General features: G+C 35.5%; 1 protein-coding gene and 1 non-coding gene across 3 annotated transcripts in view; one reads left to right on the top strand and one right to left on the bottom strand.

The window, feature by feature from the left end:
* Positions 1-16,570, top strand: part of LOC114459222 (E3 ubiquitin-protein ligase TRIM39-like) — a 303,562-nt gene that overhangs the window by 110,631 nt on the left and 176,361 nt on the right. The window lies entirely within an intron of this gene.
* trnat-agu (transfer RNA threonine (anticodon AGU)) lies at positions 3,889-3,961 on the bottom strand. Its single transcript has one exon. It is a non-coding gene; the product is annotated as a tRNA-Thr (tRNA).

Genomic DNA, 16,570 nt, shown 5'->3' with positions numbered 1-16,570 from the left:
TCAGAGTGACAGAGATTAAGTAAATTCACTGAGTCCAAGGAGTTTGTGGGTTATTGTGTCTCTCTCAGAAGGGATTCCCTCATTAAAGAATACTCAATGTGTTGCTGAGTCCTTTGATGTGTGACCAGCTCCTGATGATGTCATCAGCAGTGTGTGATGATGTCACAGTGAAATTCACACTGATCTTCCTTCTGCTGGCTCCTGATTGGTGGATGGCGTGACAGATTCTGCGTTCTTTGATATGTGTGTGTGGGTGGGGGGGGGGGGTGTCTCAGCTATGCATCCTCACTTGAACTTCAGGAAATGCTAATATTCCAGTTTATTATTAGTTTGAAGCCTACAGTTTGAAACATGCAGACAATTGAGATCAGATTACCTTATTGGTGACCCAGCATACCCAATACAGAACTGGCTCATGAAACCATTTTCAGACACAGGCAGACTGACCCCTGAGCAGTGCACGTACAACTACAGACTGAGCAGTGCTCGATCTGTGGTTGAAATGGCTTTTGGGAGACTAAAAGGTCGCTGGAGGTGTTTCCTAAAAAGAAATGACCCAATTGGTTTGTGATGTGGCTGGAAATGTTATGTGTACAGCTTTGGGAACCAAAGAAATTGATATGTGTATGTATTTCCATGAATGTAATTGTCTTGTTCATCTGAAATAAAGAATAATAATAAAGGGTAATGTCTGTTTTTCAATACATTTAAAATGACAATCCAATACTGTTTTATTCAACAAAGGGGTTAGGACCTTCACCGCCTGAAATGTCCACAAATAAAATGCAAAGACACTAACATTACATTTGCTATATGTTGTAACAAACATTTAAGCTTTCCATCAGGGCCTTAAAGATTAGAGTACAGGAATTAAAGAGTGACAGAATAAAAAAGTAAGAGCAATAACATTATATACTTATAAAAAACAATAGTGACAATATATCTGAGCTGGTGCATATTGTTTAGTTGTATATGTGACAGTATAACAACATCTAAAACTAATTTCTGAGAAAGAAAATCTGGTTACCATAGATTTGTGATTGTACTGTAAGCTACAACTACATTTTTAACTGACCGGTATGTACATATATTATTACTATAATATACATCTGTGAATGTAAAGTAACAGTAAAATTAAATTTCAACATTTGTGTTTACAACCTAAACACATGTTTTCTGATAAGTTTGACTCTTGGTTTTGTGGTTTAAAGCGCTACCCTCTGACCCCATTAATGTAATCAATAAAAACAGTAAAATAATATTAATTTGTAGTGTACACGTTAGTTTAGATGCATACTGTTGTTGCTAAGTCATGGTTTGAGTAGTAAATAAAATCCAAACGTTGCCATAGTTAATTATAGATGTCATAATGTTTTCAGTCTTAATTTACAGTGTTGACCAATTTATACCAAAACTTGACAAATTTTTATTGCTCACCAACTAAATGGAGTCATGATTAATTCATTCAAAATAAATACTTTATAAACCCTTATAAAAAAGCAAACACCTGTGAGGTTAAAATTGATTTAGCACTAACCAATTCATCTGAATAACCTATAACATTTTTAATAAGTGGAAAAATGCTGAATCTTTAGTTTTGAGAAGAATTGTAAGTTTTACGACTTGCAAAGTTTATGATTTACAAATTTTCATTAGAATAATTAGGTGGAAACTACAAAACTAAGAGGGCAGTGTTCACCACAAACAATCATAGAAGTACTTGGATCAATTATTCACAGTCAAACTCAAGCTTTAAAGAAGGCCAGCACATGGTGCAGAACCTTCTGAATCCAATTTCTCACAGCAACTGAATGAAGAGTGAAAATCCTCCTTATATAGTCCAGTCCAGCTGATTGTCAACAACTCACAGTCGTGCTCAACTCTACAGGTGCAGCAGATCTCCCTGATTGACATGATGAGCTGGACATGGCTGTGCACTTTGTACCAATCTGTAACAGTATGGTAAATCCCCCAATAGATCCCCTGGAATTATCAAACATTTTGGCCTCAGTAAAAGATAACCAACAATTTGATCTCATTTCACATTTTGTTGCTATTTTCCTGCATGGAAACATCAGTGACAATGAAAGAATCTTGTTAAAAAATTGCAATTATGGCAAAAATTGCATTTTTTTTGCACTAGACAAATGTTTTGTTCAGACCTTGATGTACTTTACCACCATGTAGACCCTTATTTGTGTGAATGTGGACAGAAAAACAGAAACAAACTTTACGAGGAGAACGATTAAAGACTCAGACTTTCTCAAATTCAGCCCAAATTAATACTGAAATAAAGTACATAATGAAAATACTAGTCAATTACAGTGTTTAAGTGGATTAAATTAAAGCAGAATTAAGTGTTTACAAGATAGAGGAATTATTTAATTCAGAAATGAAATAGGAATAAACCAGCCACCTAATTCAGATTTAAGTTTAAGTTGGGATTAAATTTGCATTAAGAATTAAATGTTTAGAAGGTGAAATTAAAGAGGATTTAACTTTTATTCTGAATTAAACAGGAATTAAAGCTCAAATGTAAACGTGGCCAGTGACAAATAAATAAATAAGCTGATTAAATAAATAAAAGTACTGAGTAATAAGGACATCAGTGGAAATGTAAAGTTATCCCCTAAAAATAATACTCAAGTAAAATTTCAGTACATTAACTAAATTTGTTTACACTGTATGTACTGTATATATATATATATATATATATATATATATATAAATGTCTCTGGGGTCACTGGACATTAGTGGCTGTGGTTGTTGTGGTTGATGTTGAAGCAGGGCTGCTTAGGAGAGGAGCTGTCTGTCAGTGTGTCAGCTGACAGTGCACTTATCATTATAATATTATAATCTTATTATTATTTTTATTATTTTAATTTTATTTGTTGAAATAGAGGTTCCTGACAAAGTCAAAAAGCCTTGATCAATAAACACATGAATGTGACTCTTTTATGTATTTAAAAACTAAAAACTAGTCGGTGCTGACACTAACACAAGACAAAGGTTAAAGCGTTCTCTGGTGGTCGACTGCCTTTATGGTTAAACACATTGAAGTTAAAAACAGCCAAATGAAACTGCACTGGCAGTGTTTTCAAATGTTCATTCACTTTCTTTGCATAGGTGCACTTGTGGAAACTGTGTAACCATGGCAACAGAGCCAGAAAACATCTTCTCCAGGGAGATACCACAGCTAATGTCAATCATTAGTGAATGAAATAGTAATGATTATTATCTGCTAGCCTGGCTCACTTATCTTTTCATTTTATATATGTTACAAGAAGAATACATCAGCTTCTAAAGACACCTGCTTGTATGGTGGATCATCCAGGTCTGGTAGTAGTGTGTCTGAATGTGTTCTACCTGCAGAATGCATTCATTATATATACAGTATATAGAGCACACTATGGACCTCTACAGCTATGGAGATATGTTTGAAATGAAAGACTGAAATCACACAAATCAATGTATAAACATGAAACTTTTATTATATAACAATATGTTGTGTTTTCAGTGGTTCTAGGTACTTGGCATATAGAAGCTTTGTGAGCTGGTGTTGGGGCTTTTTGGGTTCCTCTCCCTGCTTGTGTTGTCCTAAGAATAAGAAGTTTTTGTTCTTAGAATAAACATTTTATCAGAATAACAATCAGTGATACACTCCACAGGCCACTGAAGTCGTTGGTACAGTAAGTGGACTGAAGGAAACCACGCCCCCTGCTGTCACAGCTGAGAGTTACACTGGAGAGTCTTCAGCTCACTTCCCTGGTCCTCTGTAGACTTCACAAACCAGGAACGCTTTCCATTCAAACCAATCCTAGAGAGGTTAAAGGGTGTGAACAAAACCCTTAGCCCCACCTCCTTTGACCTGTAGGTAACAGGGAATGAAGGCCTCAGTGAGAATTGAACTCACAACCCCTGGTTTACTAGACCAGTGCTCTAACCTCTGAGCTATGAGGCCCTGTGTGTAACAGCATAGACGATCTTTCACATGGCAGATATACACTACACCACTTACATGTACAACTGGGCATCGCTTTTTTTTAAGTTTTGGGGGCGGGGCTCTAAAATTCCATCTCATGGTGTAACTTTTTTCTCTTACATCTTAATGTCAACAGTTATGATAGTGTGTGGTCTTATTTTGGTCCTCAGTTATGAGGGAATTCCAACTCCGTCATCAAATCTTTATTTATTTTTTTTTACCAATTTGAAAGGCTACCAATCAATAGCCTTTGTTCAATCAGCTCTCAACAAACACCCATGTATCTTAACCACATGCTAGTTGTGCTACAGTTGTTATATCATGCTTTAATTGTCTACTCACCACTTTCTAGGTGTTTTGAACCGTAAGCGCTTTAACTCGTAACCAGTGTTGTGTGAGTTACTGAAATAAGTAATGCGTTACTGCAAAAAGTAACTTTTGAGTTACTTAGAATGAAAGAATGTATTATTTATTTTGGGTCATTTGTGTCCGTACAGCTTCATATTAGTGCTGTAATAATATAATAATCCACTGTTGATCAACTGTGCCCCTGTATTAACATTGTTTTGTATAAAAGCCTCTGATAAATGAAATGTTACTGTATCCAACCCTACAGTTTATAATCATTTACATTAACAGAACTAAACTCTGCTCAGTATTAATCTTTACAAACACCAATCTGACTGAAACACTAAGTATTCTTTCAATACCAGTTTATTTATCTGAGACCAGCAGAAACTGTAAATATTACAAGGAATTGTGAAATAAATAACACACAAAACAACCTGAATATTATTAAAAATTAAAGTGGCTTCAGCATCATAAAACAGTTGTGTTTAGCCTTAGAATGTTCCCTTACAGGTTAAGTACAAAAACTAGCAATAATGTTCAACATAAACACAAAAAGCCTTCTAAAATAAATAAATGAAAGCAATCTGAATTAACATTAGGAATACATTTTGACCAACTCTGCTTTACAAAAACTGCCATAAAACAACCATAAATGATGTGCATATAAAGCACAAAACAGCTGCTCCAAAATTAAAACAGTATTTTTTCAGCCTTAGCACAGTAATGTAAAGTAAGCTGTGTGTATTCCAGGTGCACATTCTGCTGTTGAAAATGCTTAGAAAAATAAATGTGGAAAAACAAATTCACAGCATTTTTCATAACAGTCACAGTTCATTAAAATCTATACGCTGTTGTTTCGGTGCAGATGCTTCCATCACATCCACCAATGTAGCATTAGCTTAGCGCTTCACCGATGCATCGTTTGGAGACAAATTAGTAAAATAATACACGTATTTCCACTCTGAGAAGCTCGTCCTGCTCTTGCATTGACTCGCTATGATTGGTGCACATGATGTAAACAGAAACATGCTGACAATGCTTCTTCTTCTTCTTCTTCTTCTTCTTCTTCTTCTTCTTCTTCTGTTTTACCGTGGTTGGCACAGCGTCCCGCAAAAATATGTAGAGCCACTGTAAACAGGAAGTACACCGCAGCTAGCAAAGTAACGGACAAACGCAGCATAATGTAACGGTAACGGCGTTACTTCTTTAAAAAAATATTGCGTTACAGTACAAGTTACTGCAAAAAGTAACGCACTGCTCGTAACCATATTTTTACACATTTTTACAGCTTCATAGGTCAGTTAGCTCAGCTGGTCAGAACGTGGTGCTAATAATGCCAAAGTCATGGGTTCAAGCCCCATACTGGCCAGATCTTAGCAGTTTGTAAATGAAAATGTTATTATGTTATTGTTAACCATCTAACCATTAGAAACACAGCTTATTGGGTCTTATTTCATCTGATCAACCAAATTCAAGGATTCACAGCCAGCAGAGACACTCTATGAGGTGTGTGTATTGTTCTTTAACATAAAGTTCTATATTTGGTCCTGTTTACTTTCTCACATGATTAAAAACCACATCATGCTTCACTTGAGGTGAACCTAGACCCACATTTTATAGAGGACCAGAGTCACTTGTTTGCTCCATACCAGAGTTCTAGTGAGCTTTCACATATCACAAACAGACCAGAACTATCAGAGGAAATGAAGCATGGTGCTGATCACAGAGGAATGTGTGAATGTTCAGCACAAGCAGCAGACACTAACTTATTCAGAGAATACATTCTAGAGAAGTTCATGTCTCCTTTGAGAACTGGAGGTAAGGAACCACTGATATACACTTTTTTCTGCAAAATATTCACAATTTCCAACAAGAATAAACAGAATTCTTCTTCAACACCTCAGACTGCTCCTTCCTGATATCATTTATTCTAAAATCAATCACAACATTCTTCACGTGTGGAAACTCTTCCTTCCAGGTTTGATACCATGTCATCAGGTAAACAAAGAACCTTTTACATTTTTGTTGATAATCATCTGAACATTTTTCACAGACTCATCTCCAATGATCAGCGTATGAGGATTTAAATGATCTTGATAGAACAAGTAGAACAATAGTTATGATAGATTAAATACGCTGCACTTTTCCTGGTCATTTTTGTTGCGTTCAGTGTGTAAACGAAGAGTAAAAACGGGACGTTCTACCTTCTCTCACAAAGCAAAAATACACCTCTTCCCTATTGGTGAAAAACACACATCAACCAATCAAAATGTGATGACAACTCATGACGTGTGGTTGCTGAGGAAGCGGTAAAGTGTGTGTGACGCGCTGCAGCGCTTCAGACAGAGCAAACAGAGACGATGAGGGACATGATGAGTGTCTTAGGAGGACGACTAAGTCGGTGAACCATCTTGTTTATAGAGGAAAATAAATGTTCTACTCTTATAAACAGCGCTACATAGAGGAGAGGACATGGAACATGTAACAGACTGATCTCAGCTGCTCAGGCAGCAGAGGCTCCGCCCCCTGAGCTGAGCCCTGCAGACAGAGGAGGCTGTGACTCTGAGGAAGGAGAACAGCAGGAGTCCAGATAAAGACACTGTCCTCCCATAGTGCAAAGGACCTGTGTCTAATGTTATGATACTGTTCATCATCACCCACTGGTTCAGAGACACAGATGATGGTCAAAAAGCCCCCAAAGGCAGACTGAAGTGCAGGCTCCGCCCCCAGGTGGACACTAGGTGATGGGACACATCAGGTATTGATGGAAAGACAATGAAGCCTATGAATGAAAACAAACTTTCTTGTAACAATGCTTATAAACTGTCTTGTTGGTGTAAATCTACATGTCTAATAAACTAAAACCTACACCATCCTCCCAGTCCTGTTATTCTATACAGTACTTAACAGAAACCTAAAAGCTGCTTGGTCTAGTTAACCTCCTGAACAATGTACAACATATAATGGGATCCTGAAATTAGGACAGAGAGGAATAGAAGTGAGACATGATCATTGATGAATATTAAAATTAATAAATGACAGATTTAGTGATATTTTCATAGACTATTTATTCACCACATCAGCACAGAATATTTCCTCATACATGGCAACCTTTAAAAAGTGAAAGGAGACAAAGAAAGAAATGTGAGAAAGAATAACACCTGATGGACATATGATCACAGTACTGGTATCTAGAAAAATGTCATCAACTCTATACAGTATTTACTTAGATGAACCTCCTGAACAAACAATGAACAACATATGATGGGATCCTGAAAACAGGACACAGAGGAACATGAGATGAGATGAATAATAAAATGTATAAATAACAGATTGTGATTAAGTGATATTTTCACAGACTATGTACTCACCACATCAATAAACAGTCACCTTAGACCTCCACAGCAGTAACACAGACATGGCAACCTTTAAAAAGTGTAAGGAGACAAACAGAGAAAGGTGAGAAATAAACACCTGATGGACTTGATCAGATGATCACAGTATTGATACGTTCACTCTAGAAAAATAGCTGAATCATGTATTCTATACAATACTTACTGAGAGGAAACAATGACAGGCTCCCAAAAATGAGTGACATCATCCTATAAGAGACAGTGAGAGGTTAAGGCTGGAAGAAAACAGCTGTTTGTATAAACAATACCTCATTCCTATATTTATTCCACCTAGTGTCTTATATATTAAGACTTATTAAGATGCACTAATTCTTATTCTTTACTTGTTTTTCTCTCAAGTTAGATGCAAAACGTTTTCTCTGGACTGTACTTTGTGCAATGACAGTAAAGTTTAATCTAATGTTATCTGATACATTATAATGAGTTTTTGATCATTATATTTTACCTCATCAGGCTACAAAATAACTTTCTCAACAGTTCACTCTTCTCAGCGACCCTGTAAATAAAACAATAAACATGCCTGTGGCACACATATAGCTACTCAAAGAGTAAACAAATGTAAACAAAAAGGGGGCGGGCTCACATCACGCTATGGTAACCCACAAGGACAAAATGAGAAAAAAGTCCCAAAAAACTGTGGTGGGAAAAATAAAAAAAATACATCTTTTTTTTTTTTAAACTCAAATTTGCAAAAAAAAAAAAAAAATTAAATATATTTTTATATATAAATTCAATAAATCTTTTTTTTTTTTTTTGCCCAGCATGCACAGCTAGCTAAATTATAAAATGTCCTACTTCTAACAACTGATTGTGTTAAAGTTAACAAGCACAACAAAAATAAATGACACCCAATCTTGATTGATATCTGACCCAGGTAGACGACAGTTCATCACTTCTTAGCTGTAGTTCAGATTCCCTCCACTCTCACCTGCGGAGGCCGCGGGTCTCTCCTCCTCCTGTTTCCCCTTCCCCTCATCCACCTGACGACCACCTCCACCATCATCACCTGTGGGCTGTGGCCGCTTCAGATGCTGCTGAAGATGAAGCTCCACCATAGCCATCAGCAAACATCTGTTATTTTTACACAAAATAACAGGCAAAATCTGCCTGAAGAGCTTGTAGCTTTTTATGTCAAATTTAGAAAATACAAAAATACACATAACTACGTAAAACAAAAAAACTAAACAATATTTACACAAAAAGATAACAGAAATGCACAAAAATATACAAAATGACTGAAAAAAACATATATTACAGAAAAATACACCAAACGACAACAAAAATATGAAATTGACTCAAAATACACAAAACTAAATATTTATACAAAAATACACAAAATGACTCCAGAATCATACTACAAAGGCAAAAATAATAATAATCATACAAAAAATGCACAAAAACACAACAGAAAGATACAAAAATACACAGAAAAAAACATACATTACAGATAAATACACCAAACAAAAAAATACATAAAAATTAGTAAAGAAAAAAAAACAACAAACACATTTATCATGTTCATGTCCCATAGAATTAAACCAGGGAAATCGCACATGCTATTTTATTTTGCACCTGCAAATAAACCCATTTATAACACTAGAGAGTGCAGAGTATGTACAGTACACCTCTTTGTACATCCAACCTTCAAACACATACTCATTTGGACATAAATGATGACTCTACTAAAGCTCCAACTATATGAATACATACTTCCGATAGTCACTGTACGAGTTTATTTACTCATGCCAAATAAAATGTGACAGAGACAACTATATTACTCATGAAATATGTATTAACAAAATATATCAACAAAAAAAGTTAAGACATCATAGACATTGTTTGGATGATCACATTGATAGATCCAAGCCCAGCTCTGGTTTGTAACTGGAAGCTGTTCACTGATATCACTTCTAAATAATCCTCCATCTACTTTCCAATCAGCTGAATGTGTCCAAATGTTAATGATGGATGTGTCAGTGTCTAATGTGACTCTGCTTGGCTTTAGAATGACTAAGAACAGGCCACAGCTGTACATTGGATGTATAAAATCACAAGTCTTTATGTGTCTGTTTGGATTCATAATATTAATAATGAAGTCACTCCAAACACTTTGTATTTTATTGAATCATCAGAGTTATGAAACATGTCAGCTAATGTGTTCTTCAGTGTGTCAATGCACCACCCTGGTGTTCTGTATATACAACTTTATATTATATTCATTTACACACTTAGACATGTGATTAACCTGGACACACCTCCACTCTGACCACATACAGGGAGACTCCGCCCCCTTTTAATCAGTGCTGTTCATTGGGAATAATTCATATCCTTCTAGAACCAAAACAGGAACTCTTTCACTGTCTCAGATGTTGATACAACACTATATTTAAACAAAAAGCCTTATTAATGTAGGAACAATCTCAAACTAAAGAATTCTGCACTTGTTTGACTCATTTTATCAGAATTTGTTAGAAAGACATCATGACTGGATGTGAAAGCAGTGGTTACTCTAAAAGTCTATTTTTAAACTCCTTCAGCTTCACTAAACACTCAGTTTCCAGAGGAACCTTCACTTCCTGTTCTTAGATCCATCCAGTGGATGTTCTTCTCATGGGAACCATGTGTGTTTGATGGAGGATTATGTGCTATCCAATGAAAAGCTCTCCCTCTCTCTGACATGTTTCTCTGTTCAAAGAAATCCAGCACAGACAATAACACGTCTTTATTTAAAGGAACAAAGCTTCACTGGACATTTGATATCATTACATTTACATTGATTCAAACTTTAAGTCAGAAGGAAGATTTAAGAAGAACTTTAGGATTTATCATGGTTACATAGAACATTGTAAGTTCTAAAGAAAGGCTGGACAGGCTAAAGAACAGATTAAAGAACATTTCAGAGTTAGAATAAATCTATGAGCTGTAATCACAGAGTTGATAGAAATGTAAATATGGTGATAAAATGGGAGTGTTTGGACACTTTGGGCTCCCCTTCCCCTGATATTCATTCAGCACACTGCATGACCCATTCACAGGCTTTAGGCAGGGTTTCCCTGTCAGGAACCATTTCATCACATTCACTTCAACTGTAGAAAAACATACTTTATCATCACATCACATCTAAAATCAAGAAAATACTATTATGTGATGTATTAGATACTCATTTAAAACTCATTACAAATATGAATCCTTTATAAACACAGAGAAAAGAAACAGATTCAAAGGTACATGATGAAGATGGTCTGTATTAACACAGCATGTATATTCATCTACAAGTTAGGATCTGATTATTACATCTATTAGAATGTCTCTAGTTTTATAAACTGTAGAGAAGGTGATTACTGATTATTACGTACAGTATACAAACACATGATGGACATCATAGACTGTCTTTCATATAGAATACGTGTCAAACTCAAGGTCCAGGGGACAAATCAGGCCCTTTAGATCATCTAATTCAGCCTGCAGGAGAAAATAAAAAATGACAGAAAACATGAATTATTGTGTAAATTATGTAGAAGGATGAGCTTGGACAAGGAGCGATAAGATTTATAATATTAATTATTAATATTACAGTAATTTGCCAAGAGTTGCCATCTGAAATTGAGTTAAAGTGTTTCAGATCACTTAATTAGTTATTAATATCTTGTCATCCAGGGTTGTGAACTTTTGTCAAGACTGTCTACTCTCCATATAACAAACCTTATGATTGTAATATTTTCATAAACCACAGGCAACTTCTCAAAGTATAAACATTTATTAATCAAAACAAGTTAAAACCTACTAACACATTGAACCTAAAAGAGCGCTATGCTCACTAAACTAAGGATAAATGTAAATACACTTTATAGGTAAAAGCTTAGTAGAGAAAGAAATAAGGAAGTAAAGAGAAGTAGCATGATATGTGTGTGAGAGCTATGATAAGATCAGTATGGAATCATGTGTCTGTAATTACTTTAGGCCCGATTAGAATTTGAGATCCAGAGTACCTCTGTTCTGATGGGTCCGTGGTCGGTGGTCCTTCTCTTGGGGCAGAGCGGACTGAGGAGAGGAGTCTGAAGCAGCAAAGCGTGGCTCTGGACCGCTGGAGTGTGTCCGAAAAGGTTCTTTTCTGGACCTGGTTCTGGCCTGTGTTAGGCTGGTCGGTTCTGTTCCTTGTTCAGGAGGTTTCCACTGGTTCTGACCTGTGTTAGGCCTGTCTGGCCTTTGTTCAGCGTGTGCAGGCTTTGTTCTTGGTTCAACATCTTCAGTTGGAACAGGAGGTTTTATCTCTGGGACACGCAAGCTTGTTTAAAAGGTCTAATGAAAGAAAACACTTTGAGGTTACAAAGAAAATAAAAGTTAACAAACAAGAATAACATAACACTGCAGTGGGGAGGAAGCGACCAGCACCACCGAAATCCAAAGATTTGAATTTTGCGCGTCGGTTATATCGCGGTCTAAGCGATTCTATTGGTCAACGTGTTTTCGGGAGCCAATTAGATTGCTTTGGATGTTTTGTGGGTTGTGGCTCTCATGTATGTGTGATAAGAGATGAATGAATGAAAAACATTTTGGGACAAGAAATATGAATATAACGCAGAGATCATATTTTCCTGGTTATTCTGGAACCAAACATGATATACTTTATACAAAGTTAATGAAAGATATTCCTGAGGAGCACTTACTGTAAAAACAATTATATGATCTTTTTCTAAGGTTGTCTTTGACTTCCTGTGAATAATACAGTTATTGATTGTGTAGATATATACATTTCAAACTTTTATCAGTAATTTGTGTCCTTTTAGGATGTTTCATTGTTAATTCTCTGGAACAGTAGACACAAAGGGAAATGATTCTGCCATGCGCTTCACAGCAGTGGGAGAGAAGGACAAACAGTTGTAAATTCCTGTTCTCAGCTCTTTTGTCTCTGTTTGAAAGGGAAAAAGAGGAAAACTCTTCTTGACTAGATGGTCAAAAGTGTGCCGTGGTATCTGTCAGGCATGACCTCCTACAATTATAAATTAATTCAGTTGAGGATATCACAACTCCTCTAAAAAACAAATAATTTTAAGTAAACTCCACAATATTAGCAGAGCTCACATTTTTCCCACGCTGACATCACATGATTGAAGTTATTTTAAACTCAAATTGTTGCAGAAACTCTCAATTTTATGCAATATTTCCTCAATGATTCCACAACATTTCGGCAAATTTAAACAAAGTTATCCATAAACTAGGGCTGGTTTTTCTATAATCTGAAGCCCTAATCTGTCATTAGTGTATAATAATAATAATGTGAATCATTCTTCATATACATCATGTATGAATACAGAAGCTATAGAATGTATATCCTGTATAGAAAGTGAACAAAGGGAAACTTCTTCCTGCTTCCTTTCCAACTGATCATTGTATTGATCTTTTCTTTCAGACCACACCTTCAAAGATCAACAACTTCCTGAACTGTTGGTGTCCATTTTCCAGCTGACAGCAGGTTTATGTTGGAATCCTGTGCAGCCTGATCTCTGGGTTCTTCAGTCCAACACTGGAACCAGAAGGTGTCGTCACCATCCGTGTGTCGCTGGGATCTGAAGATGATTCCTGCTCCATGTCTCCATCCACACAGAGATGTGAGTGGAGAACAGATGAAGTGCTGAAGGTCTTCCCACACTCATCACATCTGAAAACATTCTTCTCATGAACTCGTTGGTGGTGATTAAGGTGACATTTCCACTTGTAAGATTTTCCACATGTGTCACATTTATGAGGTCTTTCTGATGAATGGCTGGTTTGGTGATGTTTTAACCGTTGATATGTTGTAAAAACTTTGTCACACTGGTCACAGGGACACACTTCATGTCCAGTGTGAGATCTTAGGTGATGGATGAGGTTTTGTTTCTGTTTATATATTTTCCCACAGTGGTCACAGTGATACAACACTGTTCTGGAGTGAGTCTGCATGTGAGTCGTTAAATGTGATCTATGTGTAAAAGTCTTTCCACACTGTTCACATCTGTGAGATTTGATTCCACGATGAATGAGGAGATGTCGACTGAGGTGTCCAGAATGACTAAAAGTCTTTCCACATTCATCACATTCAAACTTTTTAACTCCAGTATGAACAACTTTATGTTTTATTAAGTTAGACTTATTGTTAACAGCTTTTCCACACTGGTCACAGTTAAATGGCTTTGATCCAGAATGGATTCTTTGATGTACAGTGAGGTTTGATTTCTTGGTAAAGGCCTTCCCACACTGGTCACAGTTAAATGGCTTTTCTCCAGAATGGATTCTTTGATGTATAGTGAGGTTTGACTTAAAGCTAAAGGCCTTCCCACAGTGGTCACATGTATGTTTAGCTTTAACTCCAGCTTGGCTCTGCTGTTGAACTCTTTGCTCTGAAGTTTTTCTCTTAGATTTGTTTCTTTGTTGTGGCTGAGCTTCATCATCCTGAGAACGTTGAGGTGTCACTTTGTTCTGGCTTCCAGAGTCCTGTAGAACAGTTAGAGATTAAACACAGAGAAGGAACCAAACAAACATTTGTGAATCAGTTGTTAAACCTCCAGCCCTAAACCAGCTCAATGTGGAAAAATGGACATTGGCGCGTTAGCGCCCCCTACAGAGTGAAGAGAATTTAATATGAGACAAATGTCCTATTGTAACACACTTTTCATAGGGTGTTTCACTGACAGGGTTCAAAGTTGCTGCAGATCATCTAGAGAAGTGGGACACCAAAAGAGATCCATGGATTTTTGTTAACTTTTACAGTGTTTGTAGGGCAGAGCCCTGAATCTTGGCAATCTTCCCTTTTTTTTTTGAATACACATAATGGCTCCAAAAAACATACATTACAGAAAAAACACCAAACAAAATAAAATAGATTTGTGAAAAAAAACAAAACAAAAAAAAAACAAACACATTTATCATGCACATGTCTCATAAAATTAAACCAGGGAAATCACACACTTTTTATAAATGATTTTTTATGAATGTAGAAAGTGAGAAACTTCTTTTACTTCTTTTATCAATTAATTAATCTAAATCTAATTTTAAATCATATTTAATTTACAGAATACCATACCAGATACTTGTTAAGCTTATTTTCTACAATGCTTGTCCAGCTTGAAAGAACATGGATGGAACACAAGTAAGACGTGAGATCAACTCAGCTTTTAAAAGTTTATTCAGTTTTGTTGTAGGTTTTGTAGCAGGTTTAAAACCTTAAAGAAAATGATGAAAAAGAGAGAAAGGAAGAATGAGTTCTAATCAAATGTTTTTAAAAGAATGAACCACCTGAGCTTTTCCTATTTTAAATATTGCATTTATTAAATAAATTAATTTTCTGCTATTTAATAATTAATGTTTTTAAATCAACCTACAATGTTTAACTATTTCTATTTGTACAATTAAATCATGTGCTTTGCTGTACAAATTTTATCCATTTTAATTCAAGTCTAACTTTTTAACAATGTATTTTACCCATAAACTTATTTATTAATTTTAGTATTTATGTAAACTTATTTATCTGAAACTCTTAACCAATATTTATTATTCTTAACATATTTGTGATTTTATTCTTCTTTGTTTTAACCTAAATTACACTATGAAATCACTATATATATATATTATATCAATTGGATCAAATAGTACCTTAATGTATTTTGACTAAGATGTCACTAAACAAACAAACTGGTAAAGCCAAACACTTTGGCTGTAGAGTTAACTTACATTTGGGTCAAAATAGATATAAACATGGAATCAGCCTGTGTACTTTAACATGACCTATATTCTAACTTAAATACGTGCTTTTAGGAGCTTAAAATAAACCATAATAATTCAATAAATCTGAAGACACTCACTAACAACATCTCTGAGCTCCTCCACTACATTATCTGAAAGTCCAAACACAGGTGTGATAGATTTTCAGTCAAAGTAGTAGAAGGAGGAGCTTAGACCTAATACTTATGTTGGGGCTCCATCTAGTGTCTAATTGTAGAACTACATCTACACCTGACCTCAGGTGAACGCAACGGAAATTCACAGAATTGGGTTTAAACACCGTCACTGTGAGGGAAAGAACATTTTTTATGCAAAAATGTCCTTCCAACACTCTTTGTAGTCGTTTCAAACACCACCTAAACACCGTCTAACCTGGTAAAAAACTACACAAATCATCACTGACTCCTACATCAGAGACACCAGTGTCTGTTTAACTTTAACATGTCTGTGAAGCTCTGTCTGTTTCTCATAGCGCTGCTGTGCTCCGTGAAAACATGACTCAGCTTTAATCAGCTTCACTTGATCAGAGCTACAGAACATCTGGATAAAGTTGTTCTGTTGTAGACCATCAATACCAGAGATTGTAGAGTATGAAACATCACAGATTATTGATAACTTCTGATACTGTAAAATATTCTAGCCTCTAGTGGTGAAAAAACACTTCTTACACGTGATGTTTGCACATTTAGCTTTGTTTAATCATTACGTTCTGGAATGATGTCATCAGGATCATTTAAATGAGGTTAATTTAAATTAAGTTGATCAAAACTTAATCAATAAACCTGATCAGATTCAGTAAATCATTGATCCCTGAGGGTAAATATAGTGACATTAATGCTGTTCTCACACATCTTTATATGACATGAATAATTAAAAAGGAGCAAGTCAGAATAATCCATGTCACTACAACTTACAGTATATCTACCTTTTAATTGTATTTTACTCATTATTTTAAATTACATTTTTATTTTTGACATACATTTTTGTTCAATTATAGTTTCCTTTTTTATTAGTTTTTATTTTGTTTTCTCACAGTACAACTTATATCTTCTTTTTAATTGTATCT

The sequence above is a fragment of the Gouania willdenowi genome, unplaced genomic scaffold, assembly GCF_900634775.1.
Source record: "Gouania willdenowi unplaced genomic scaffold, fGouWil2.1 scaffold_275_arrow_ctg1, whole genome shotgun sequence".
NCBI classification, from domain to species: domain Eukaryota; kingdom Metazoa; phylum Chordata; class Actinopteri; order Blenniiformes; family Gobiesocidae; genus Gouania; species Gouania willdenowi.
Note: the sequence above shows the minus strand (reverse complement) of the source record. Positions and strands in the feature narration are given on the sequence as shown.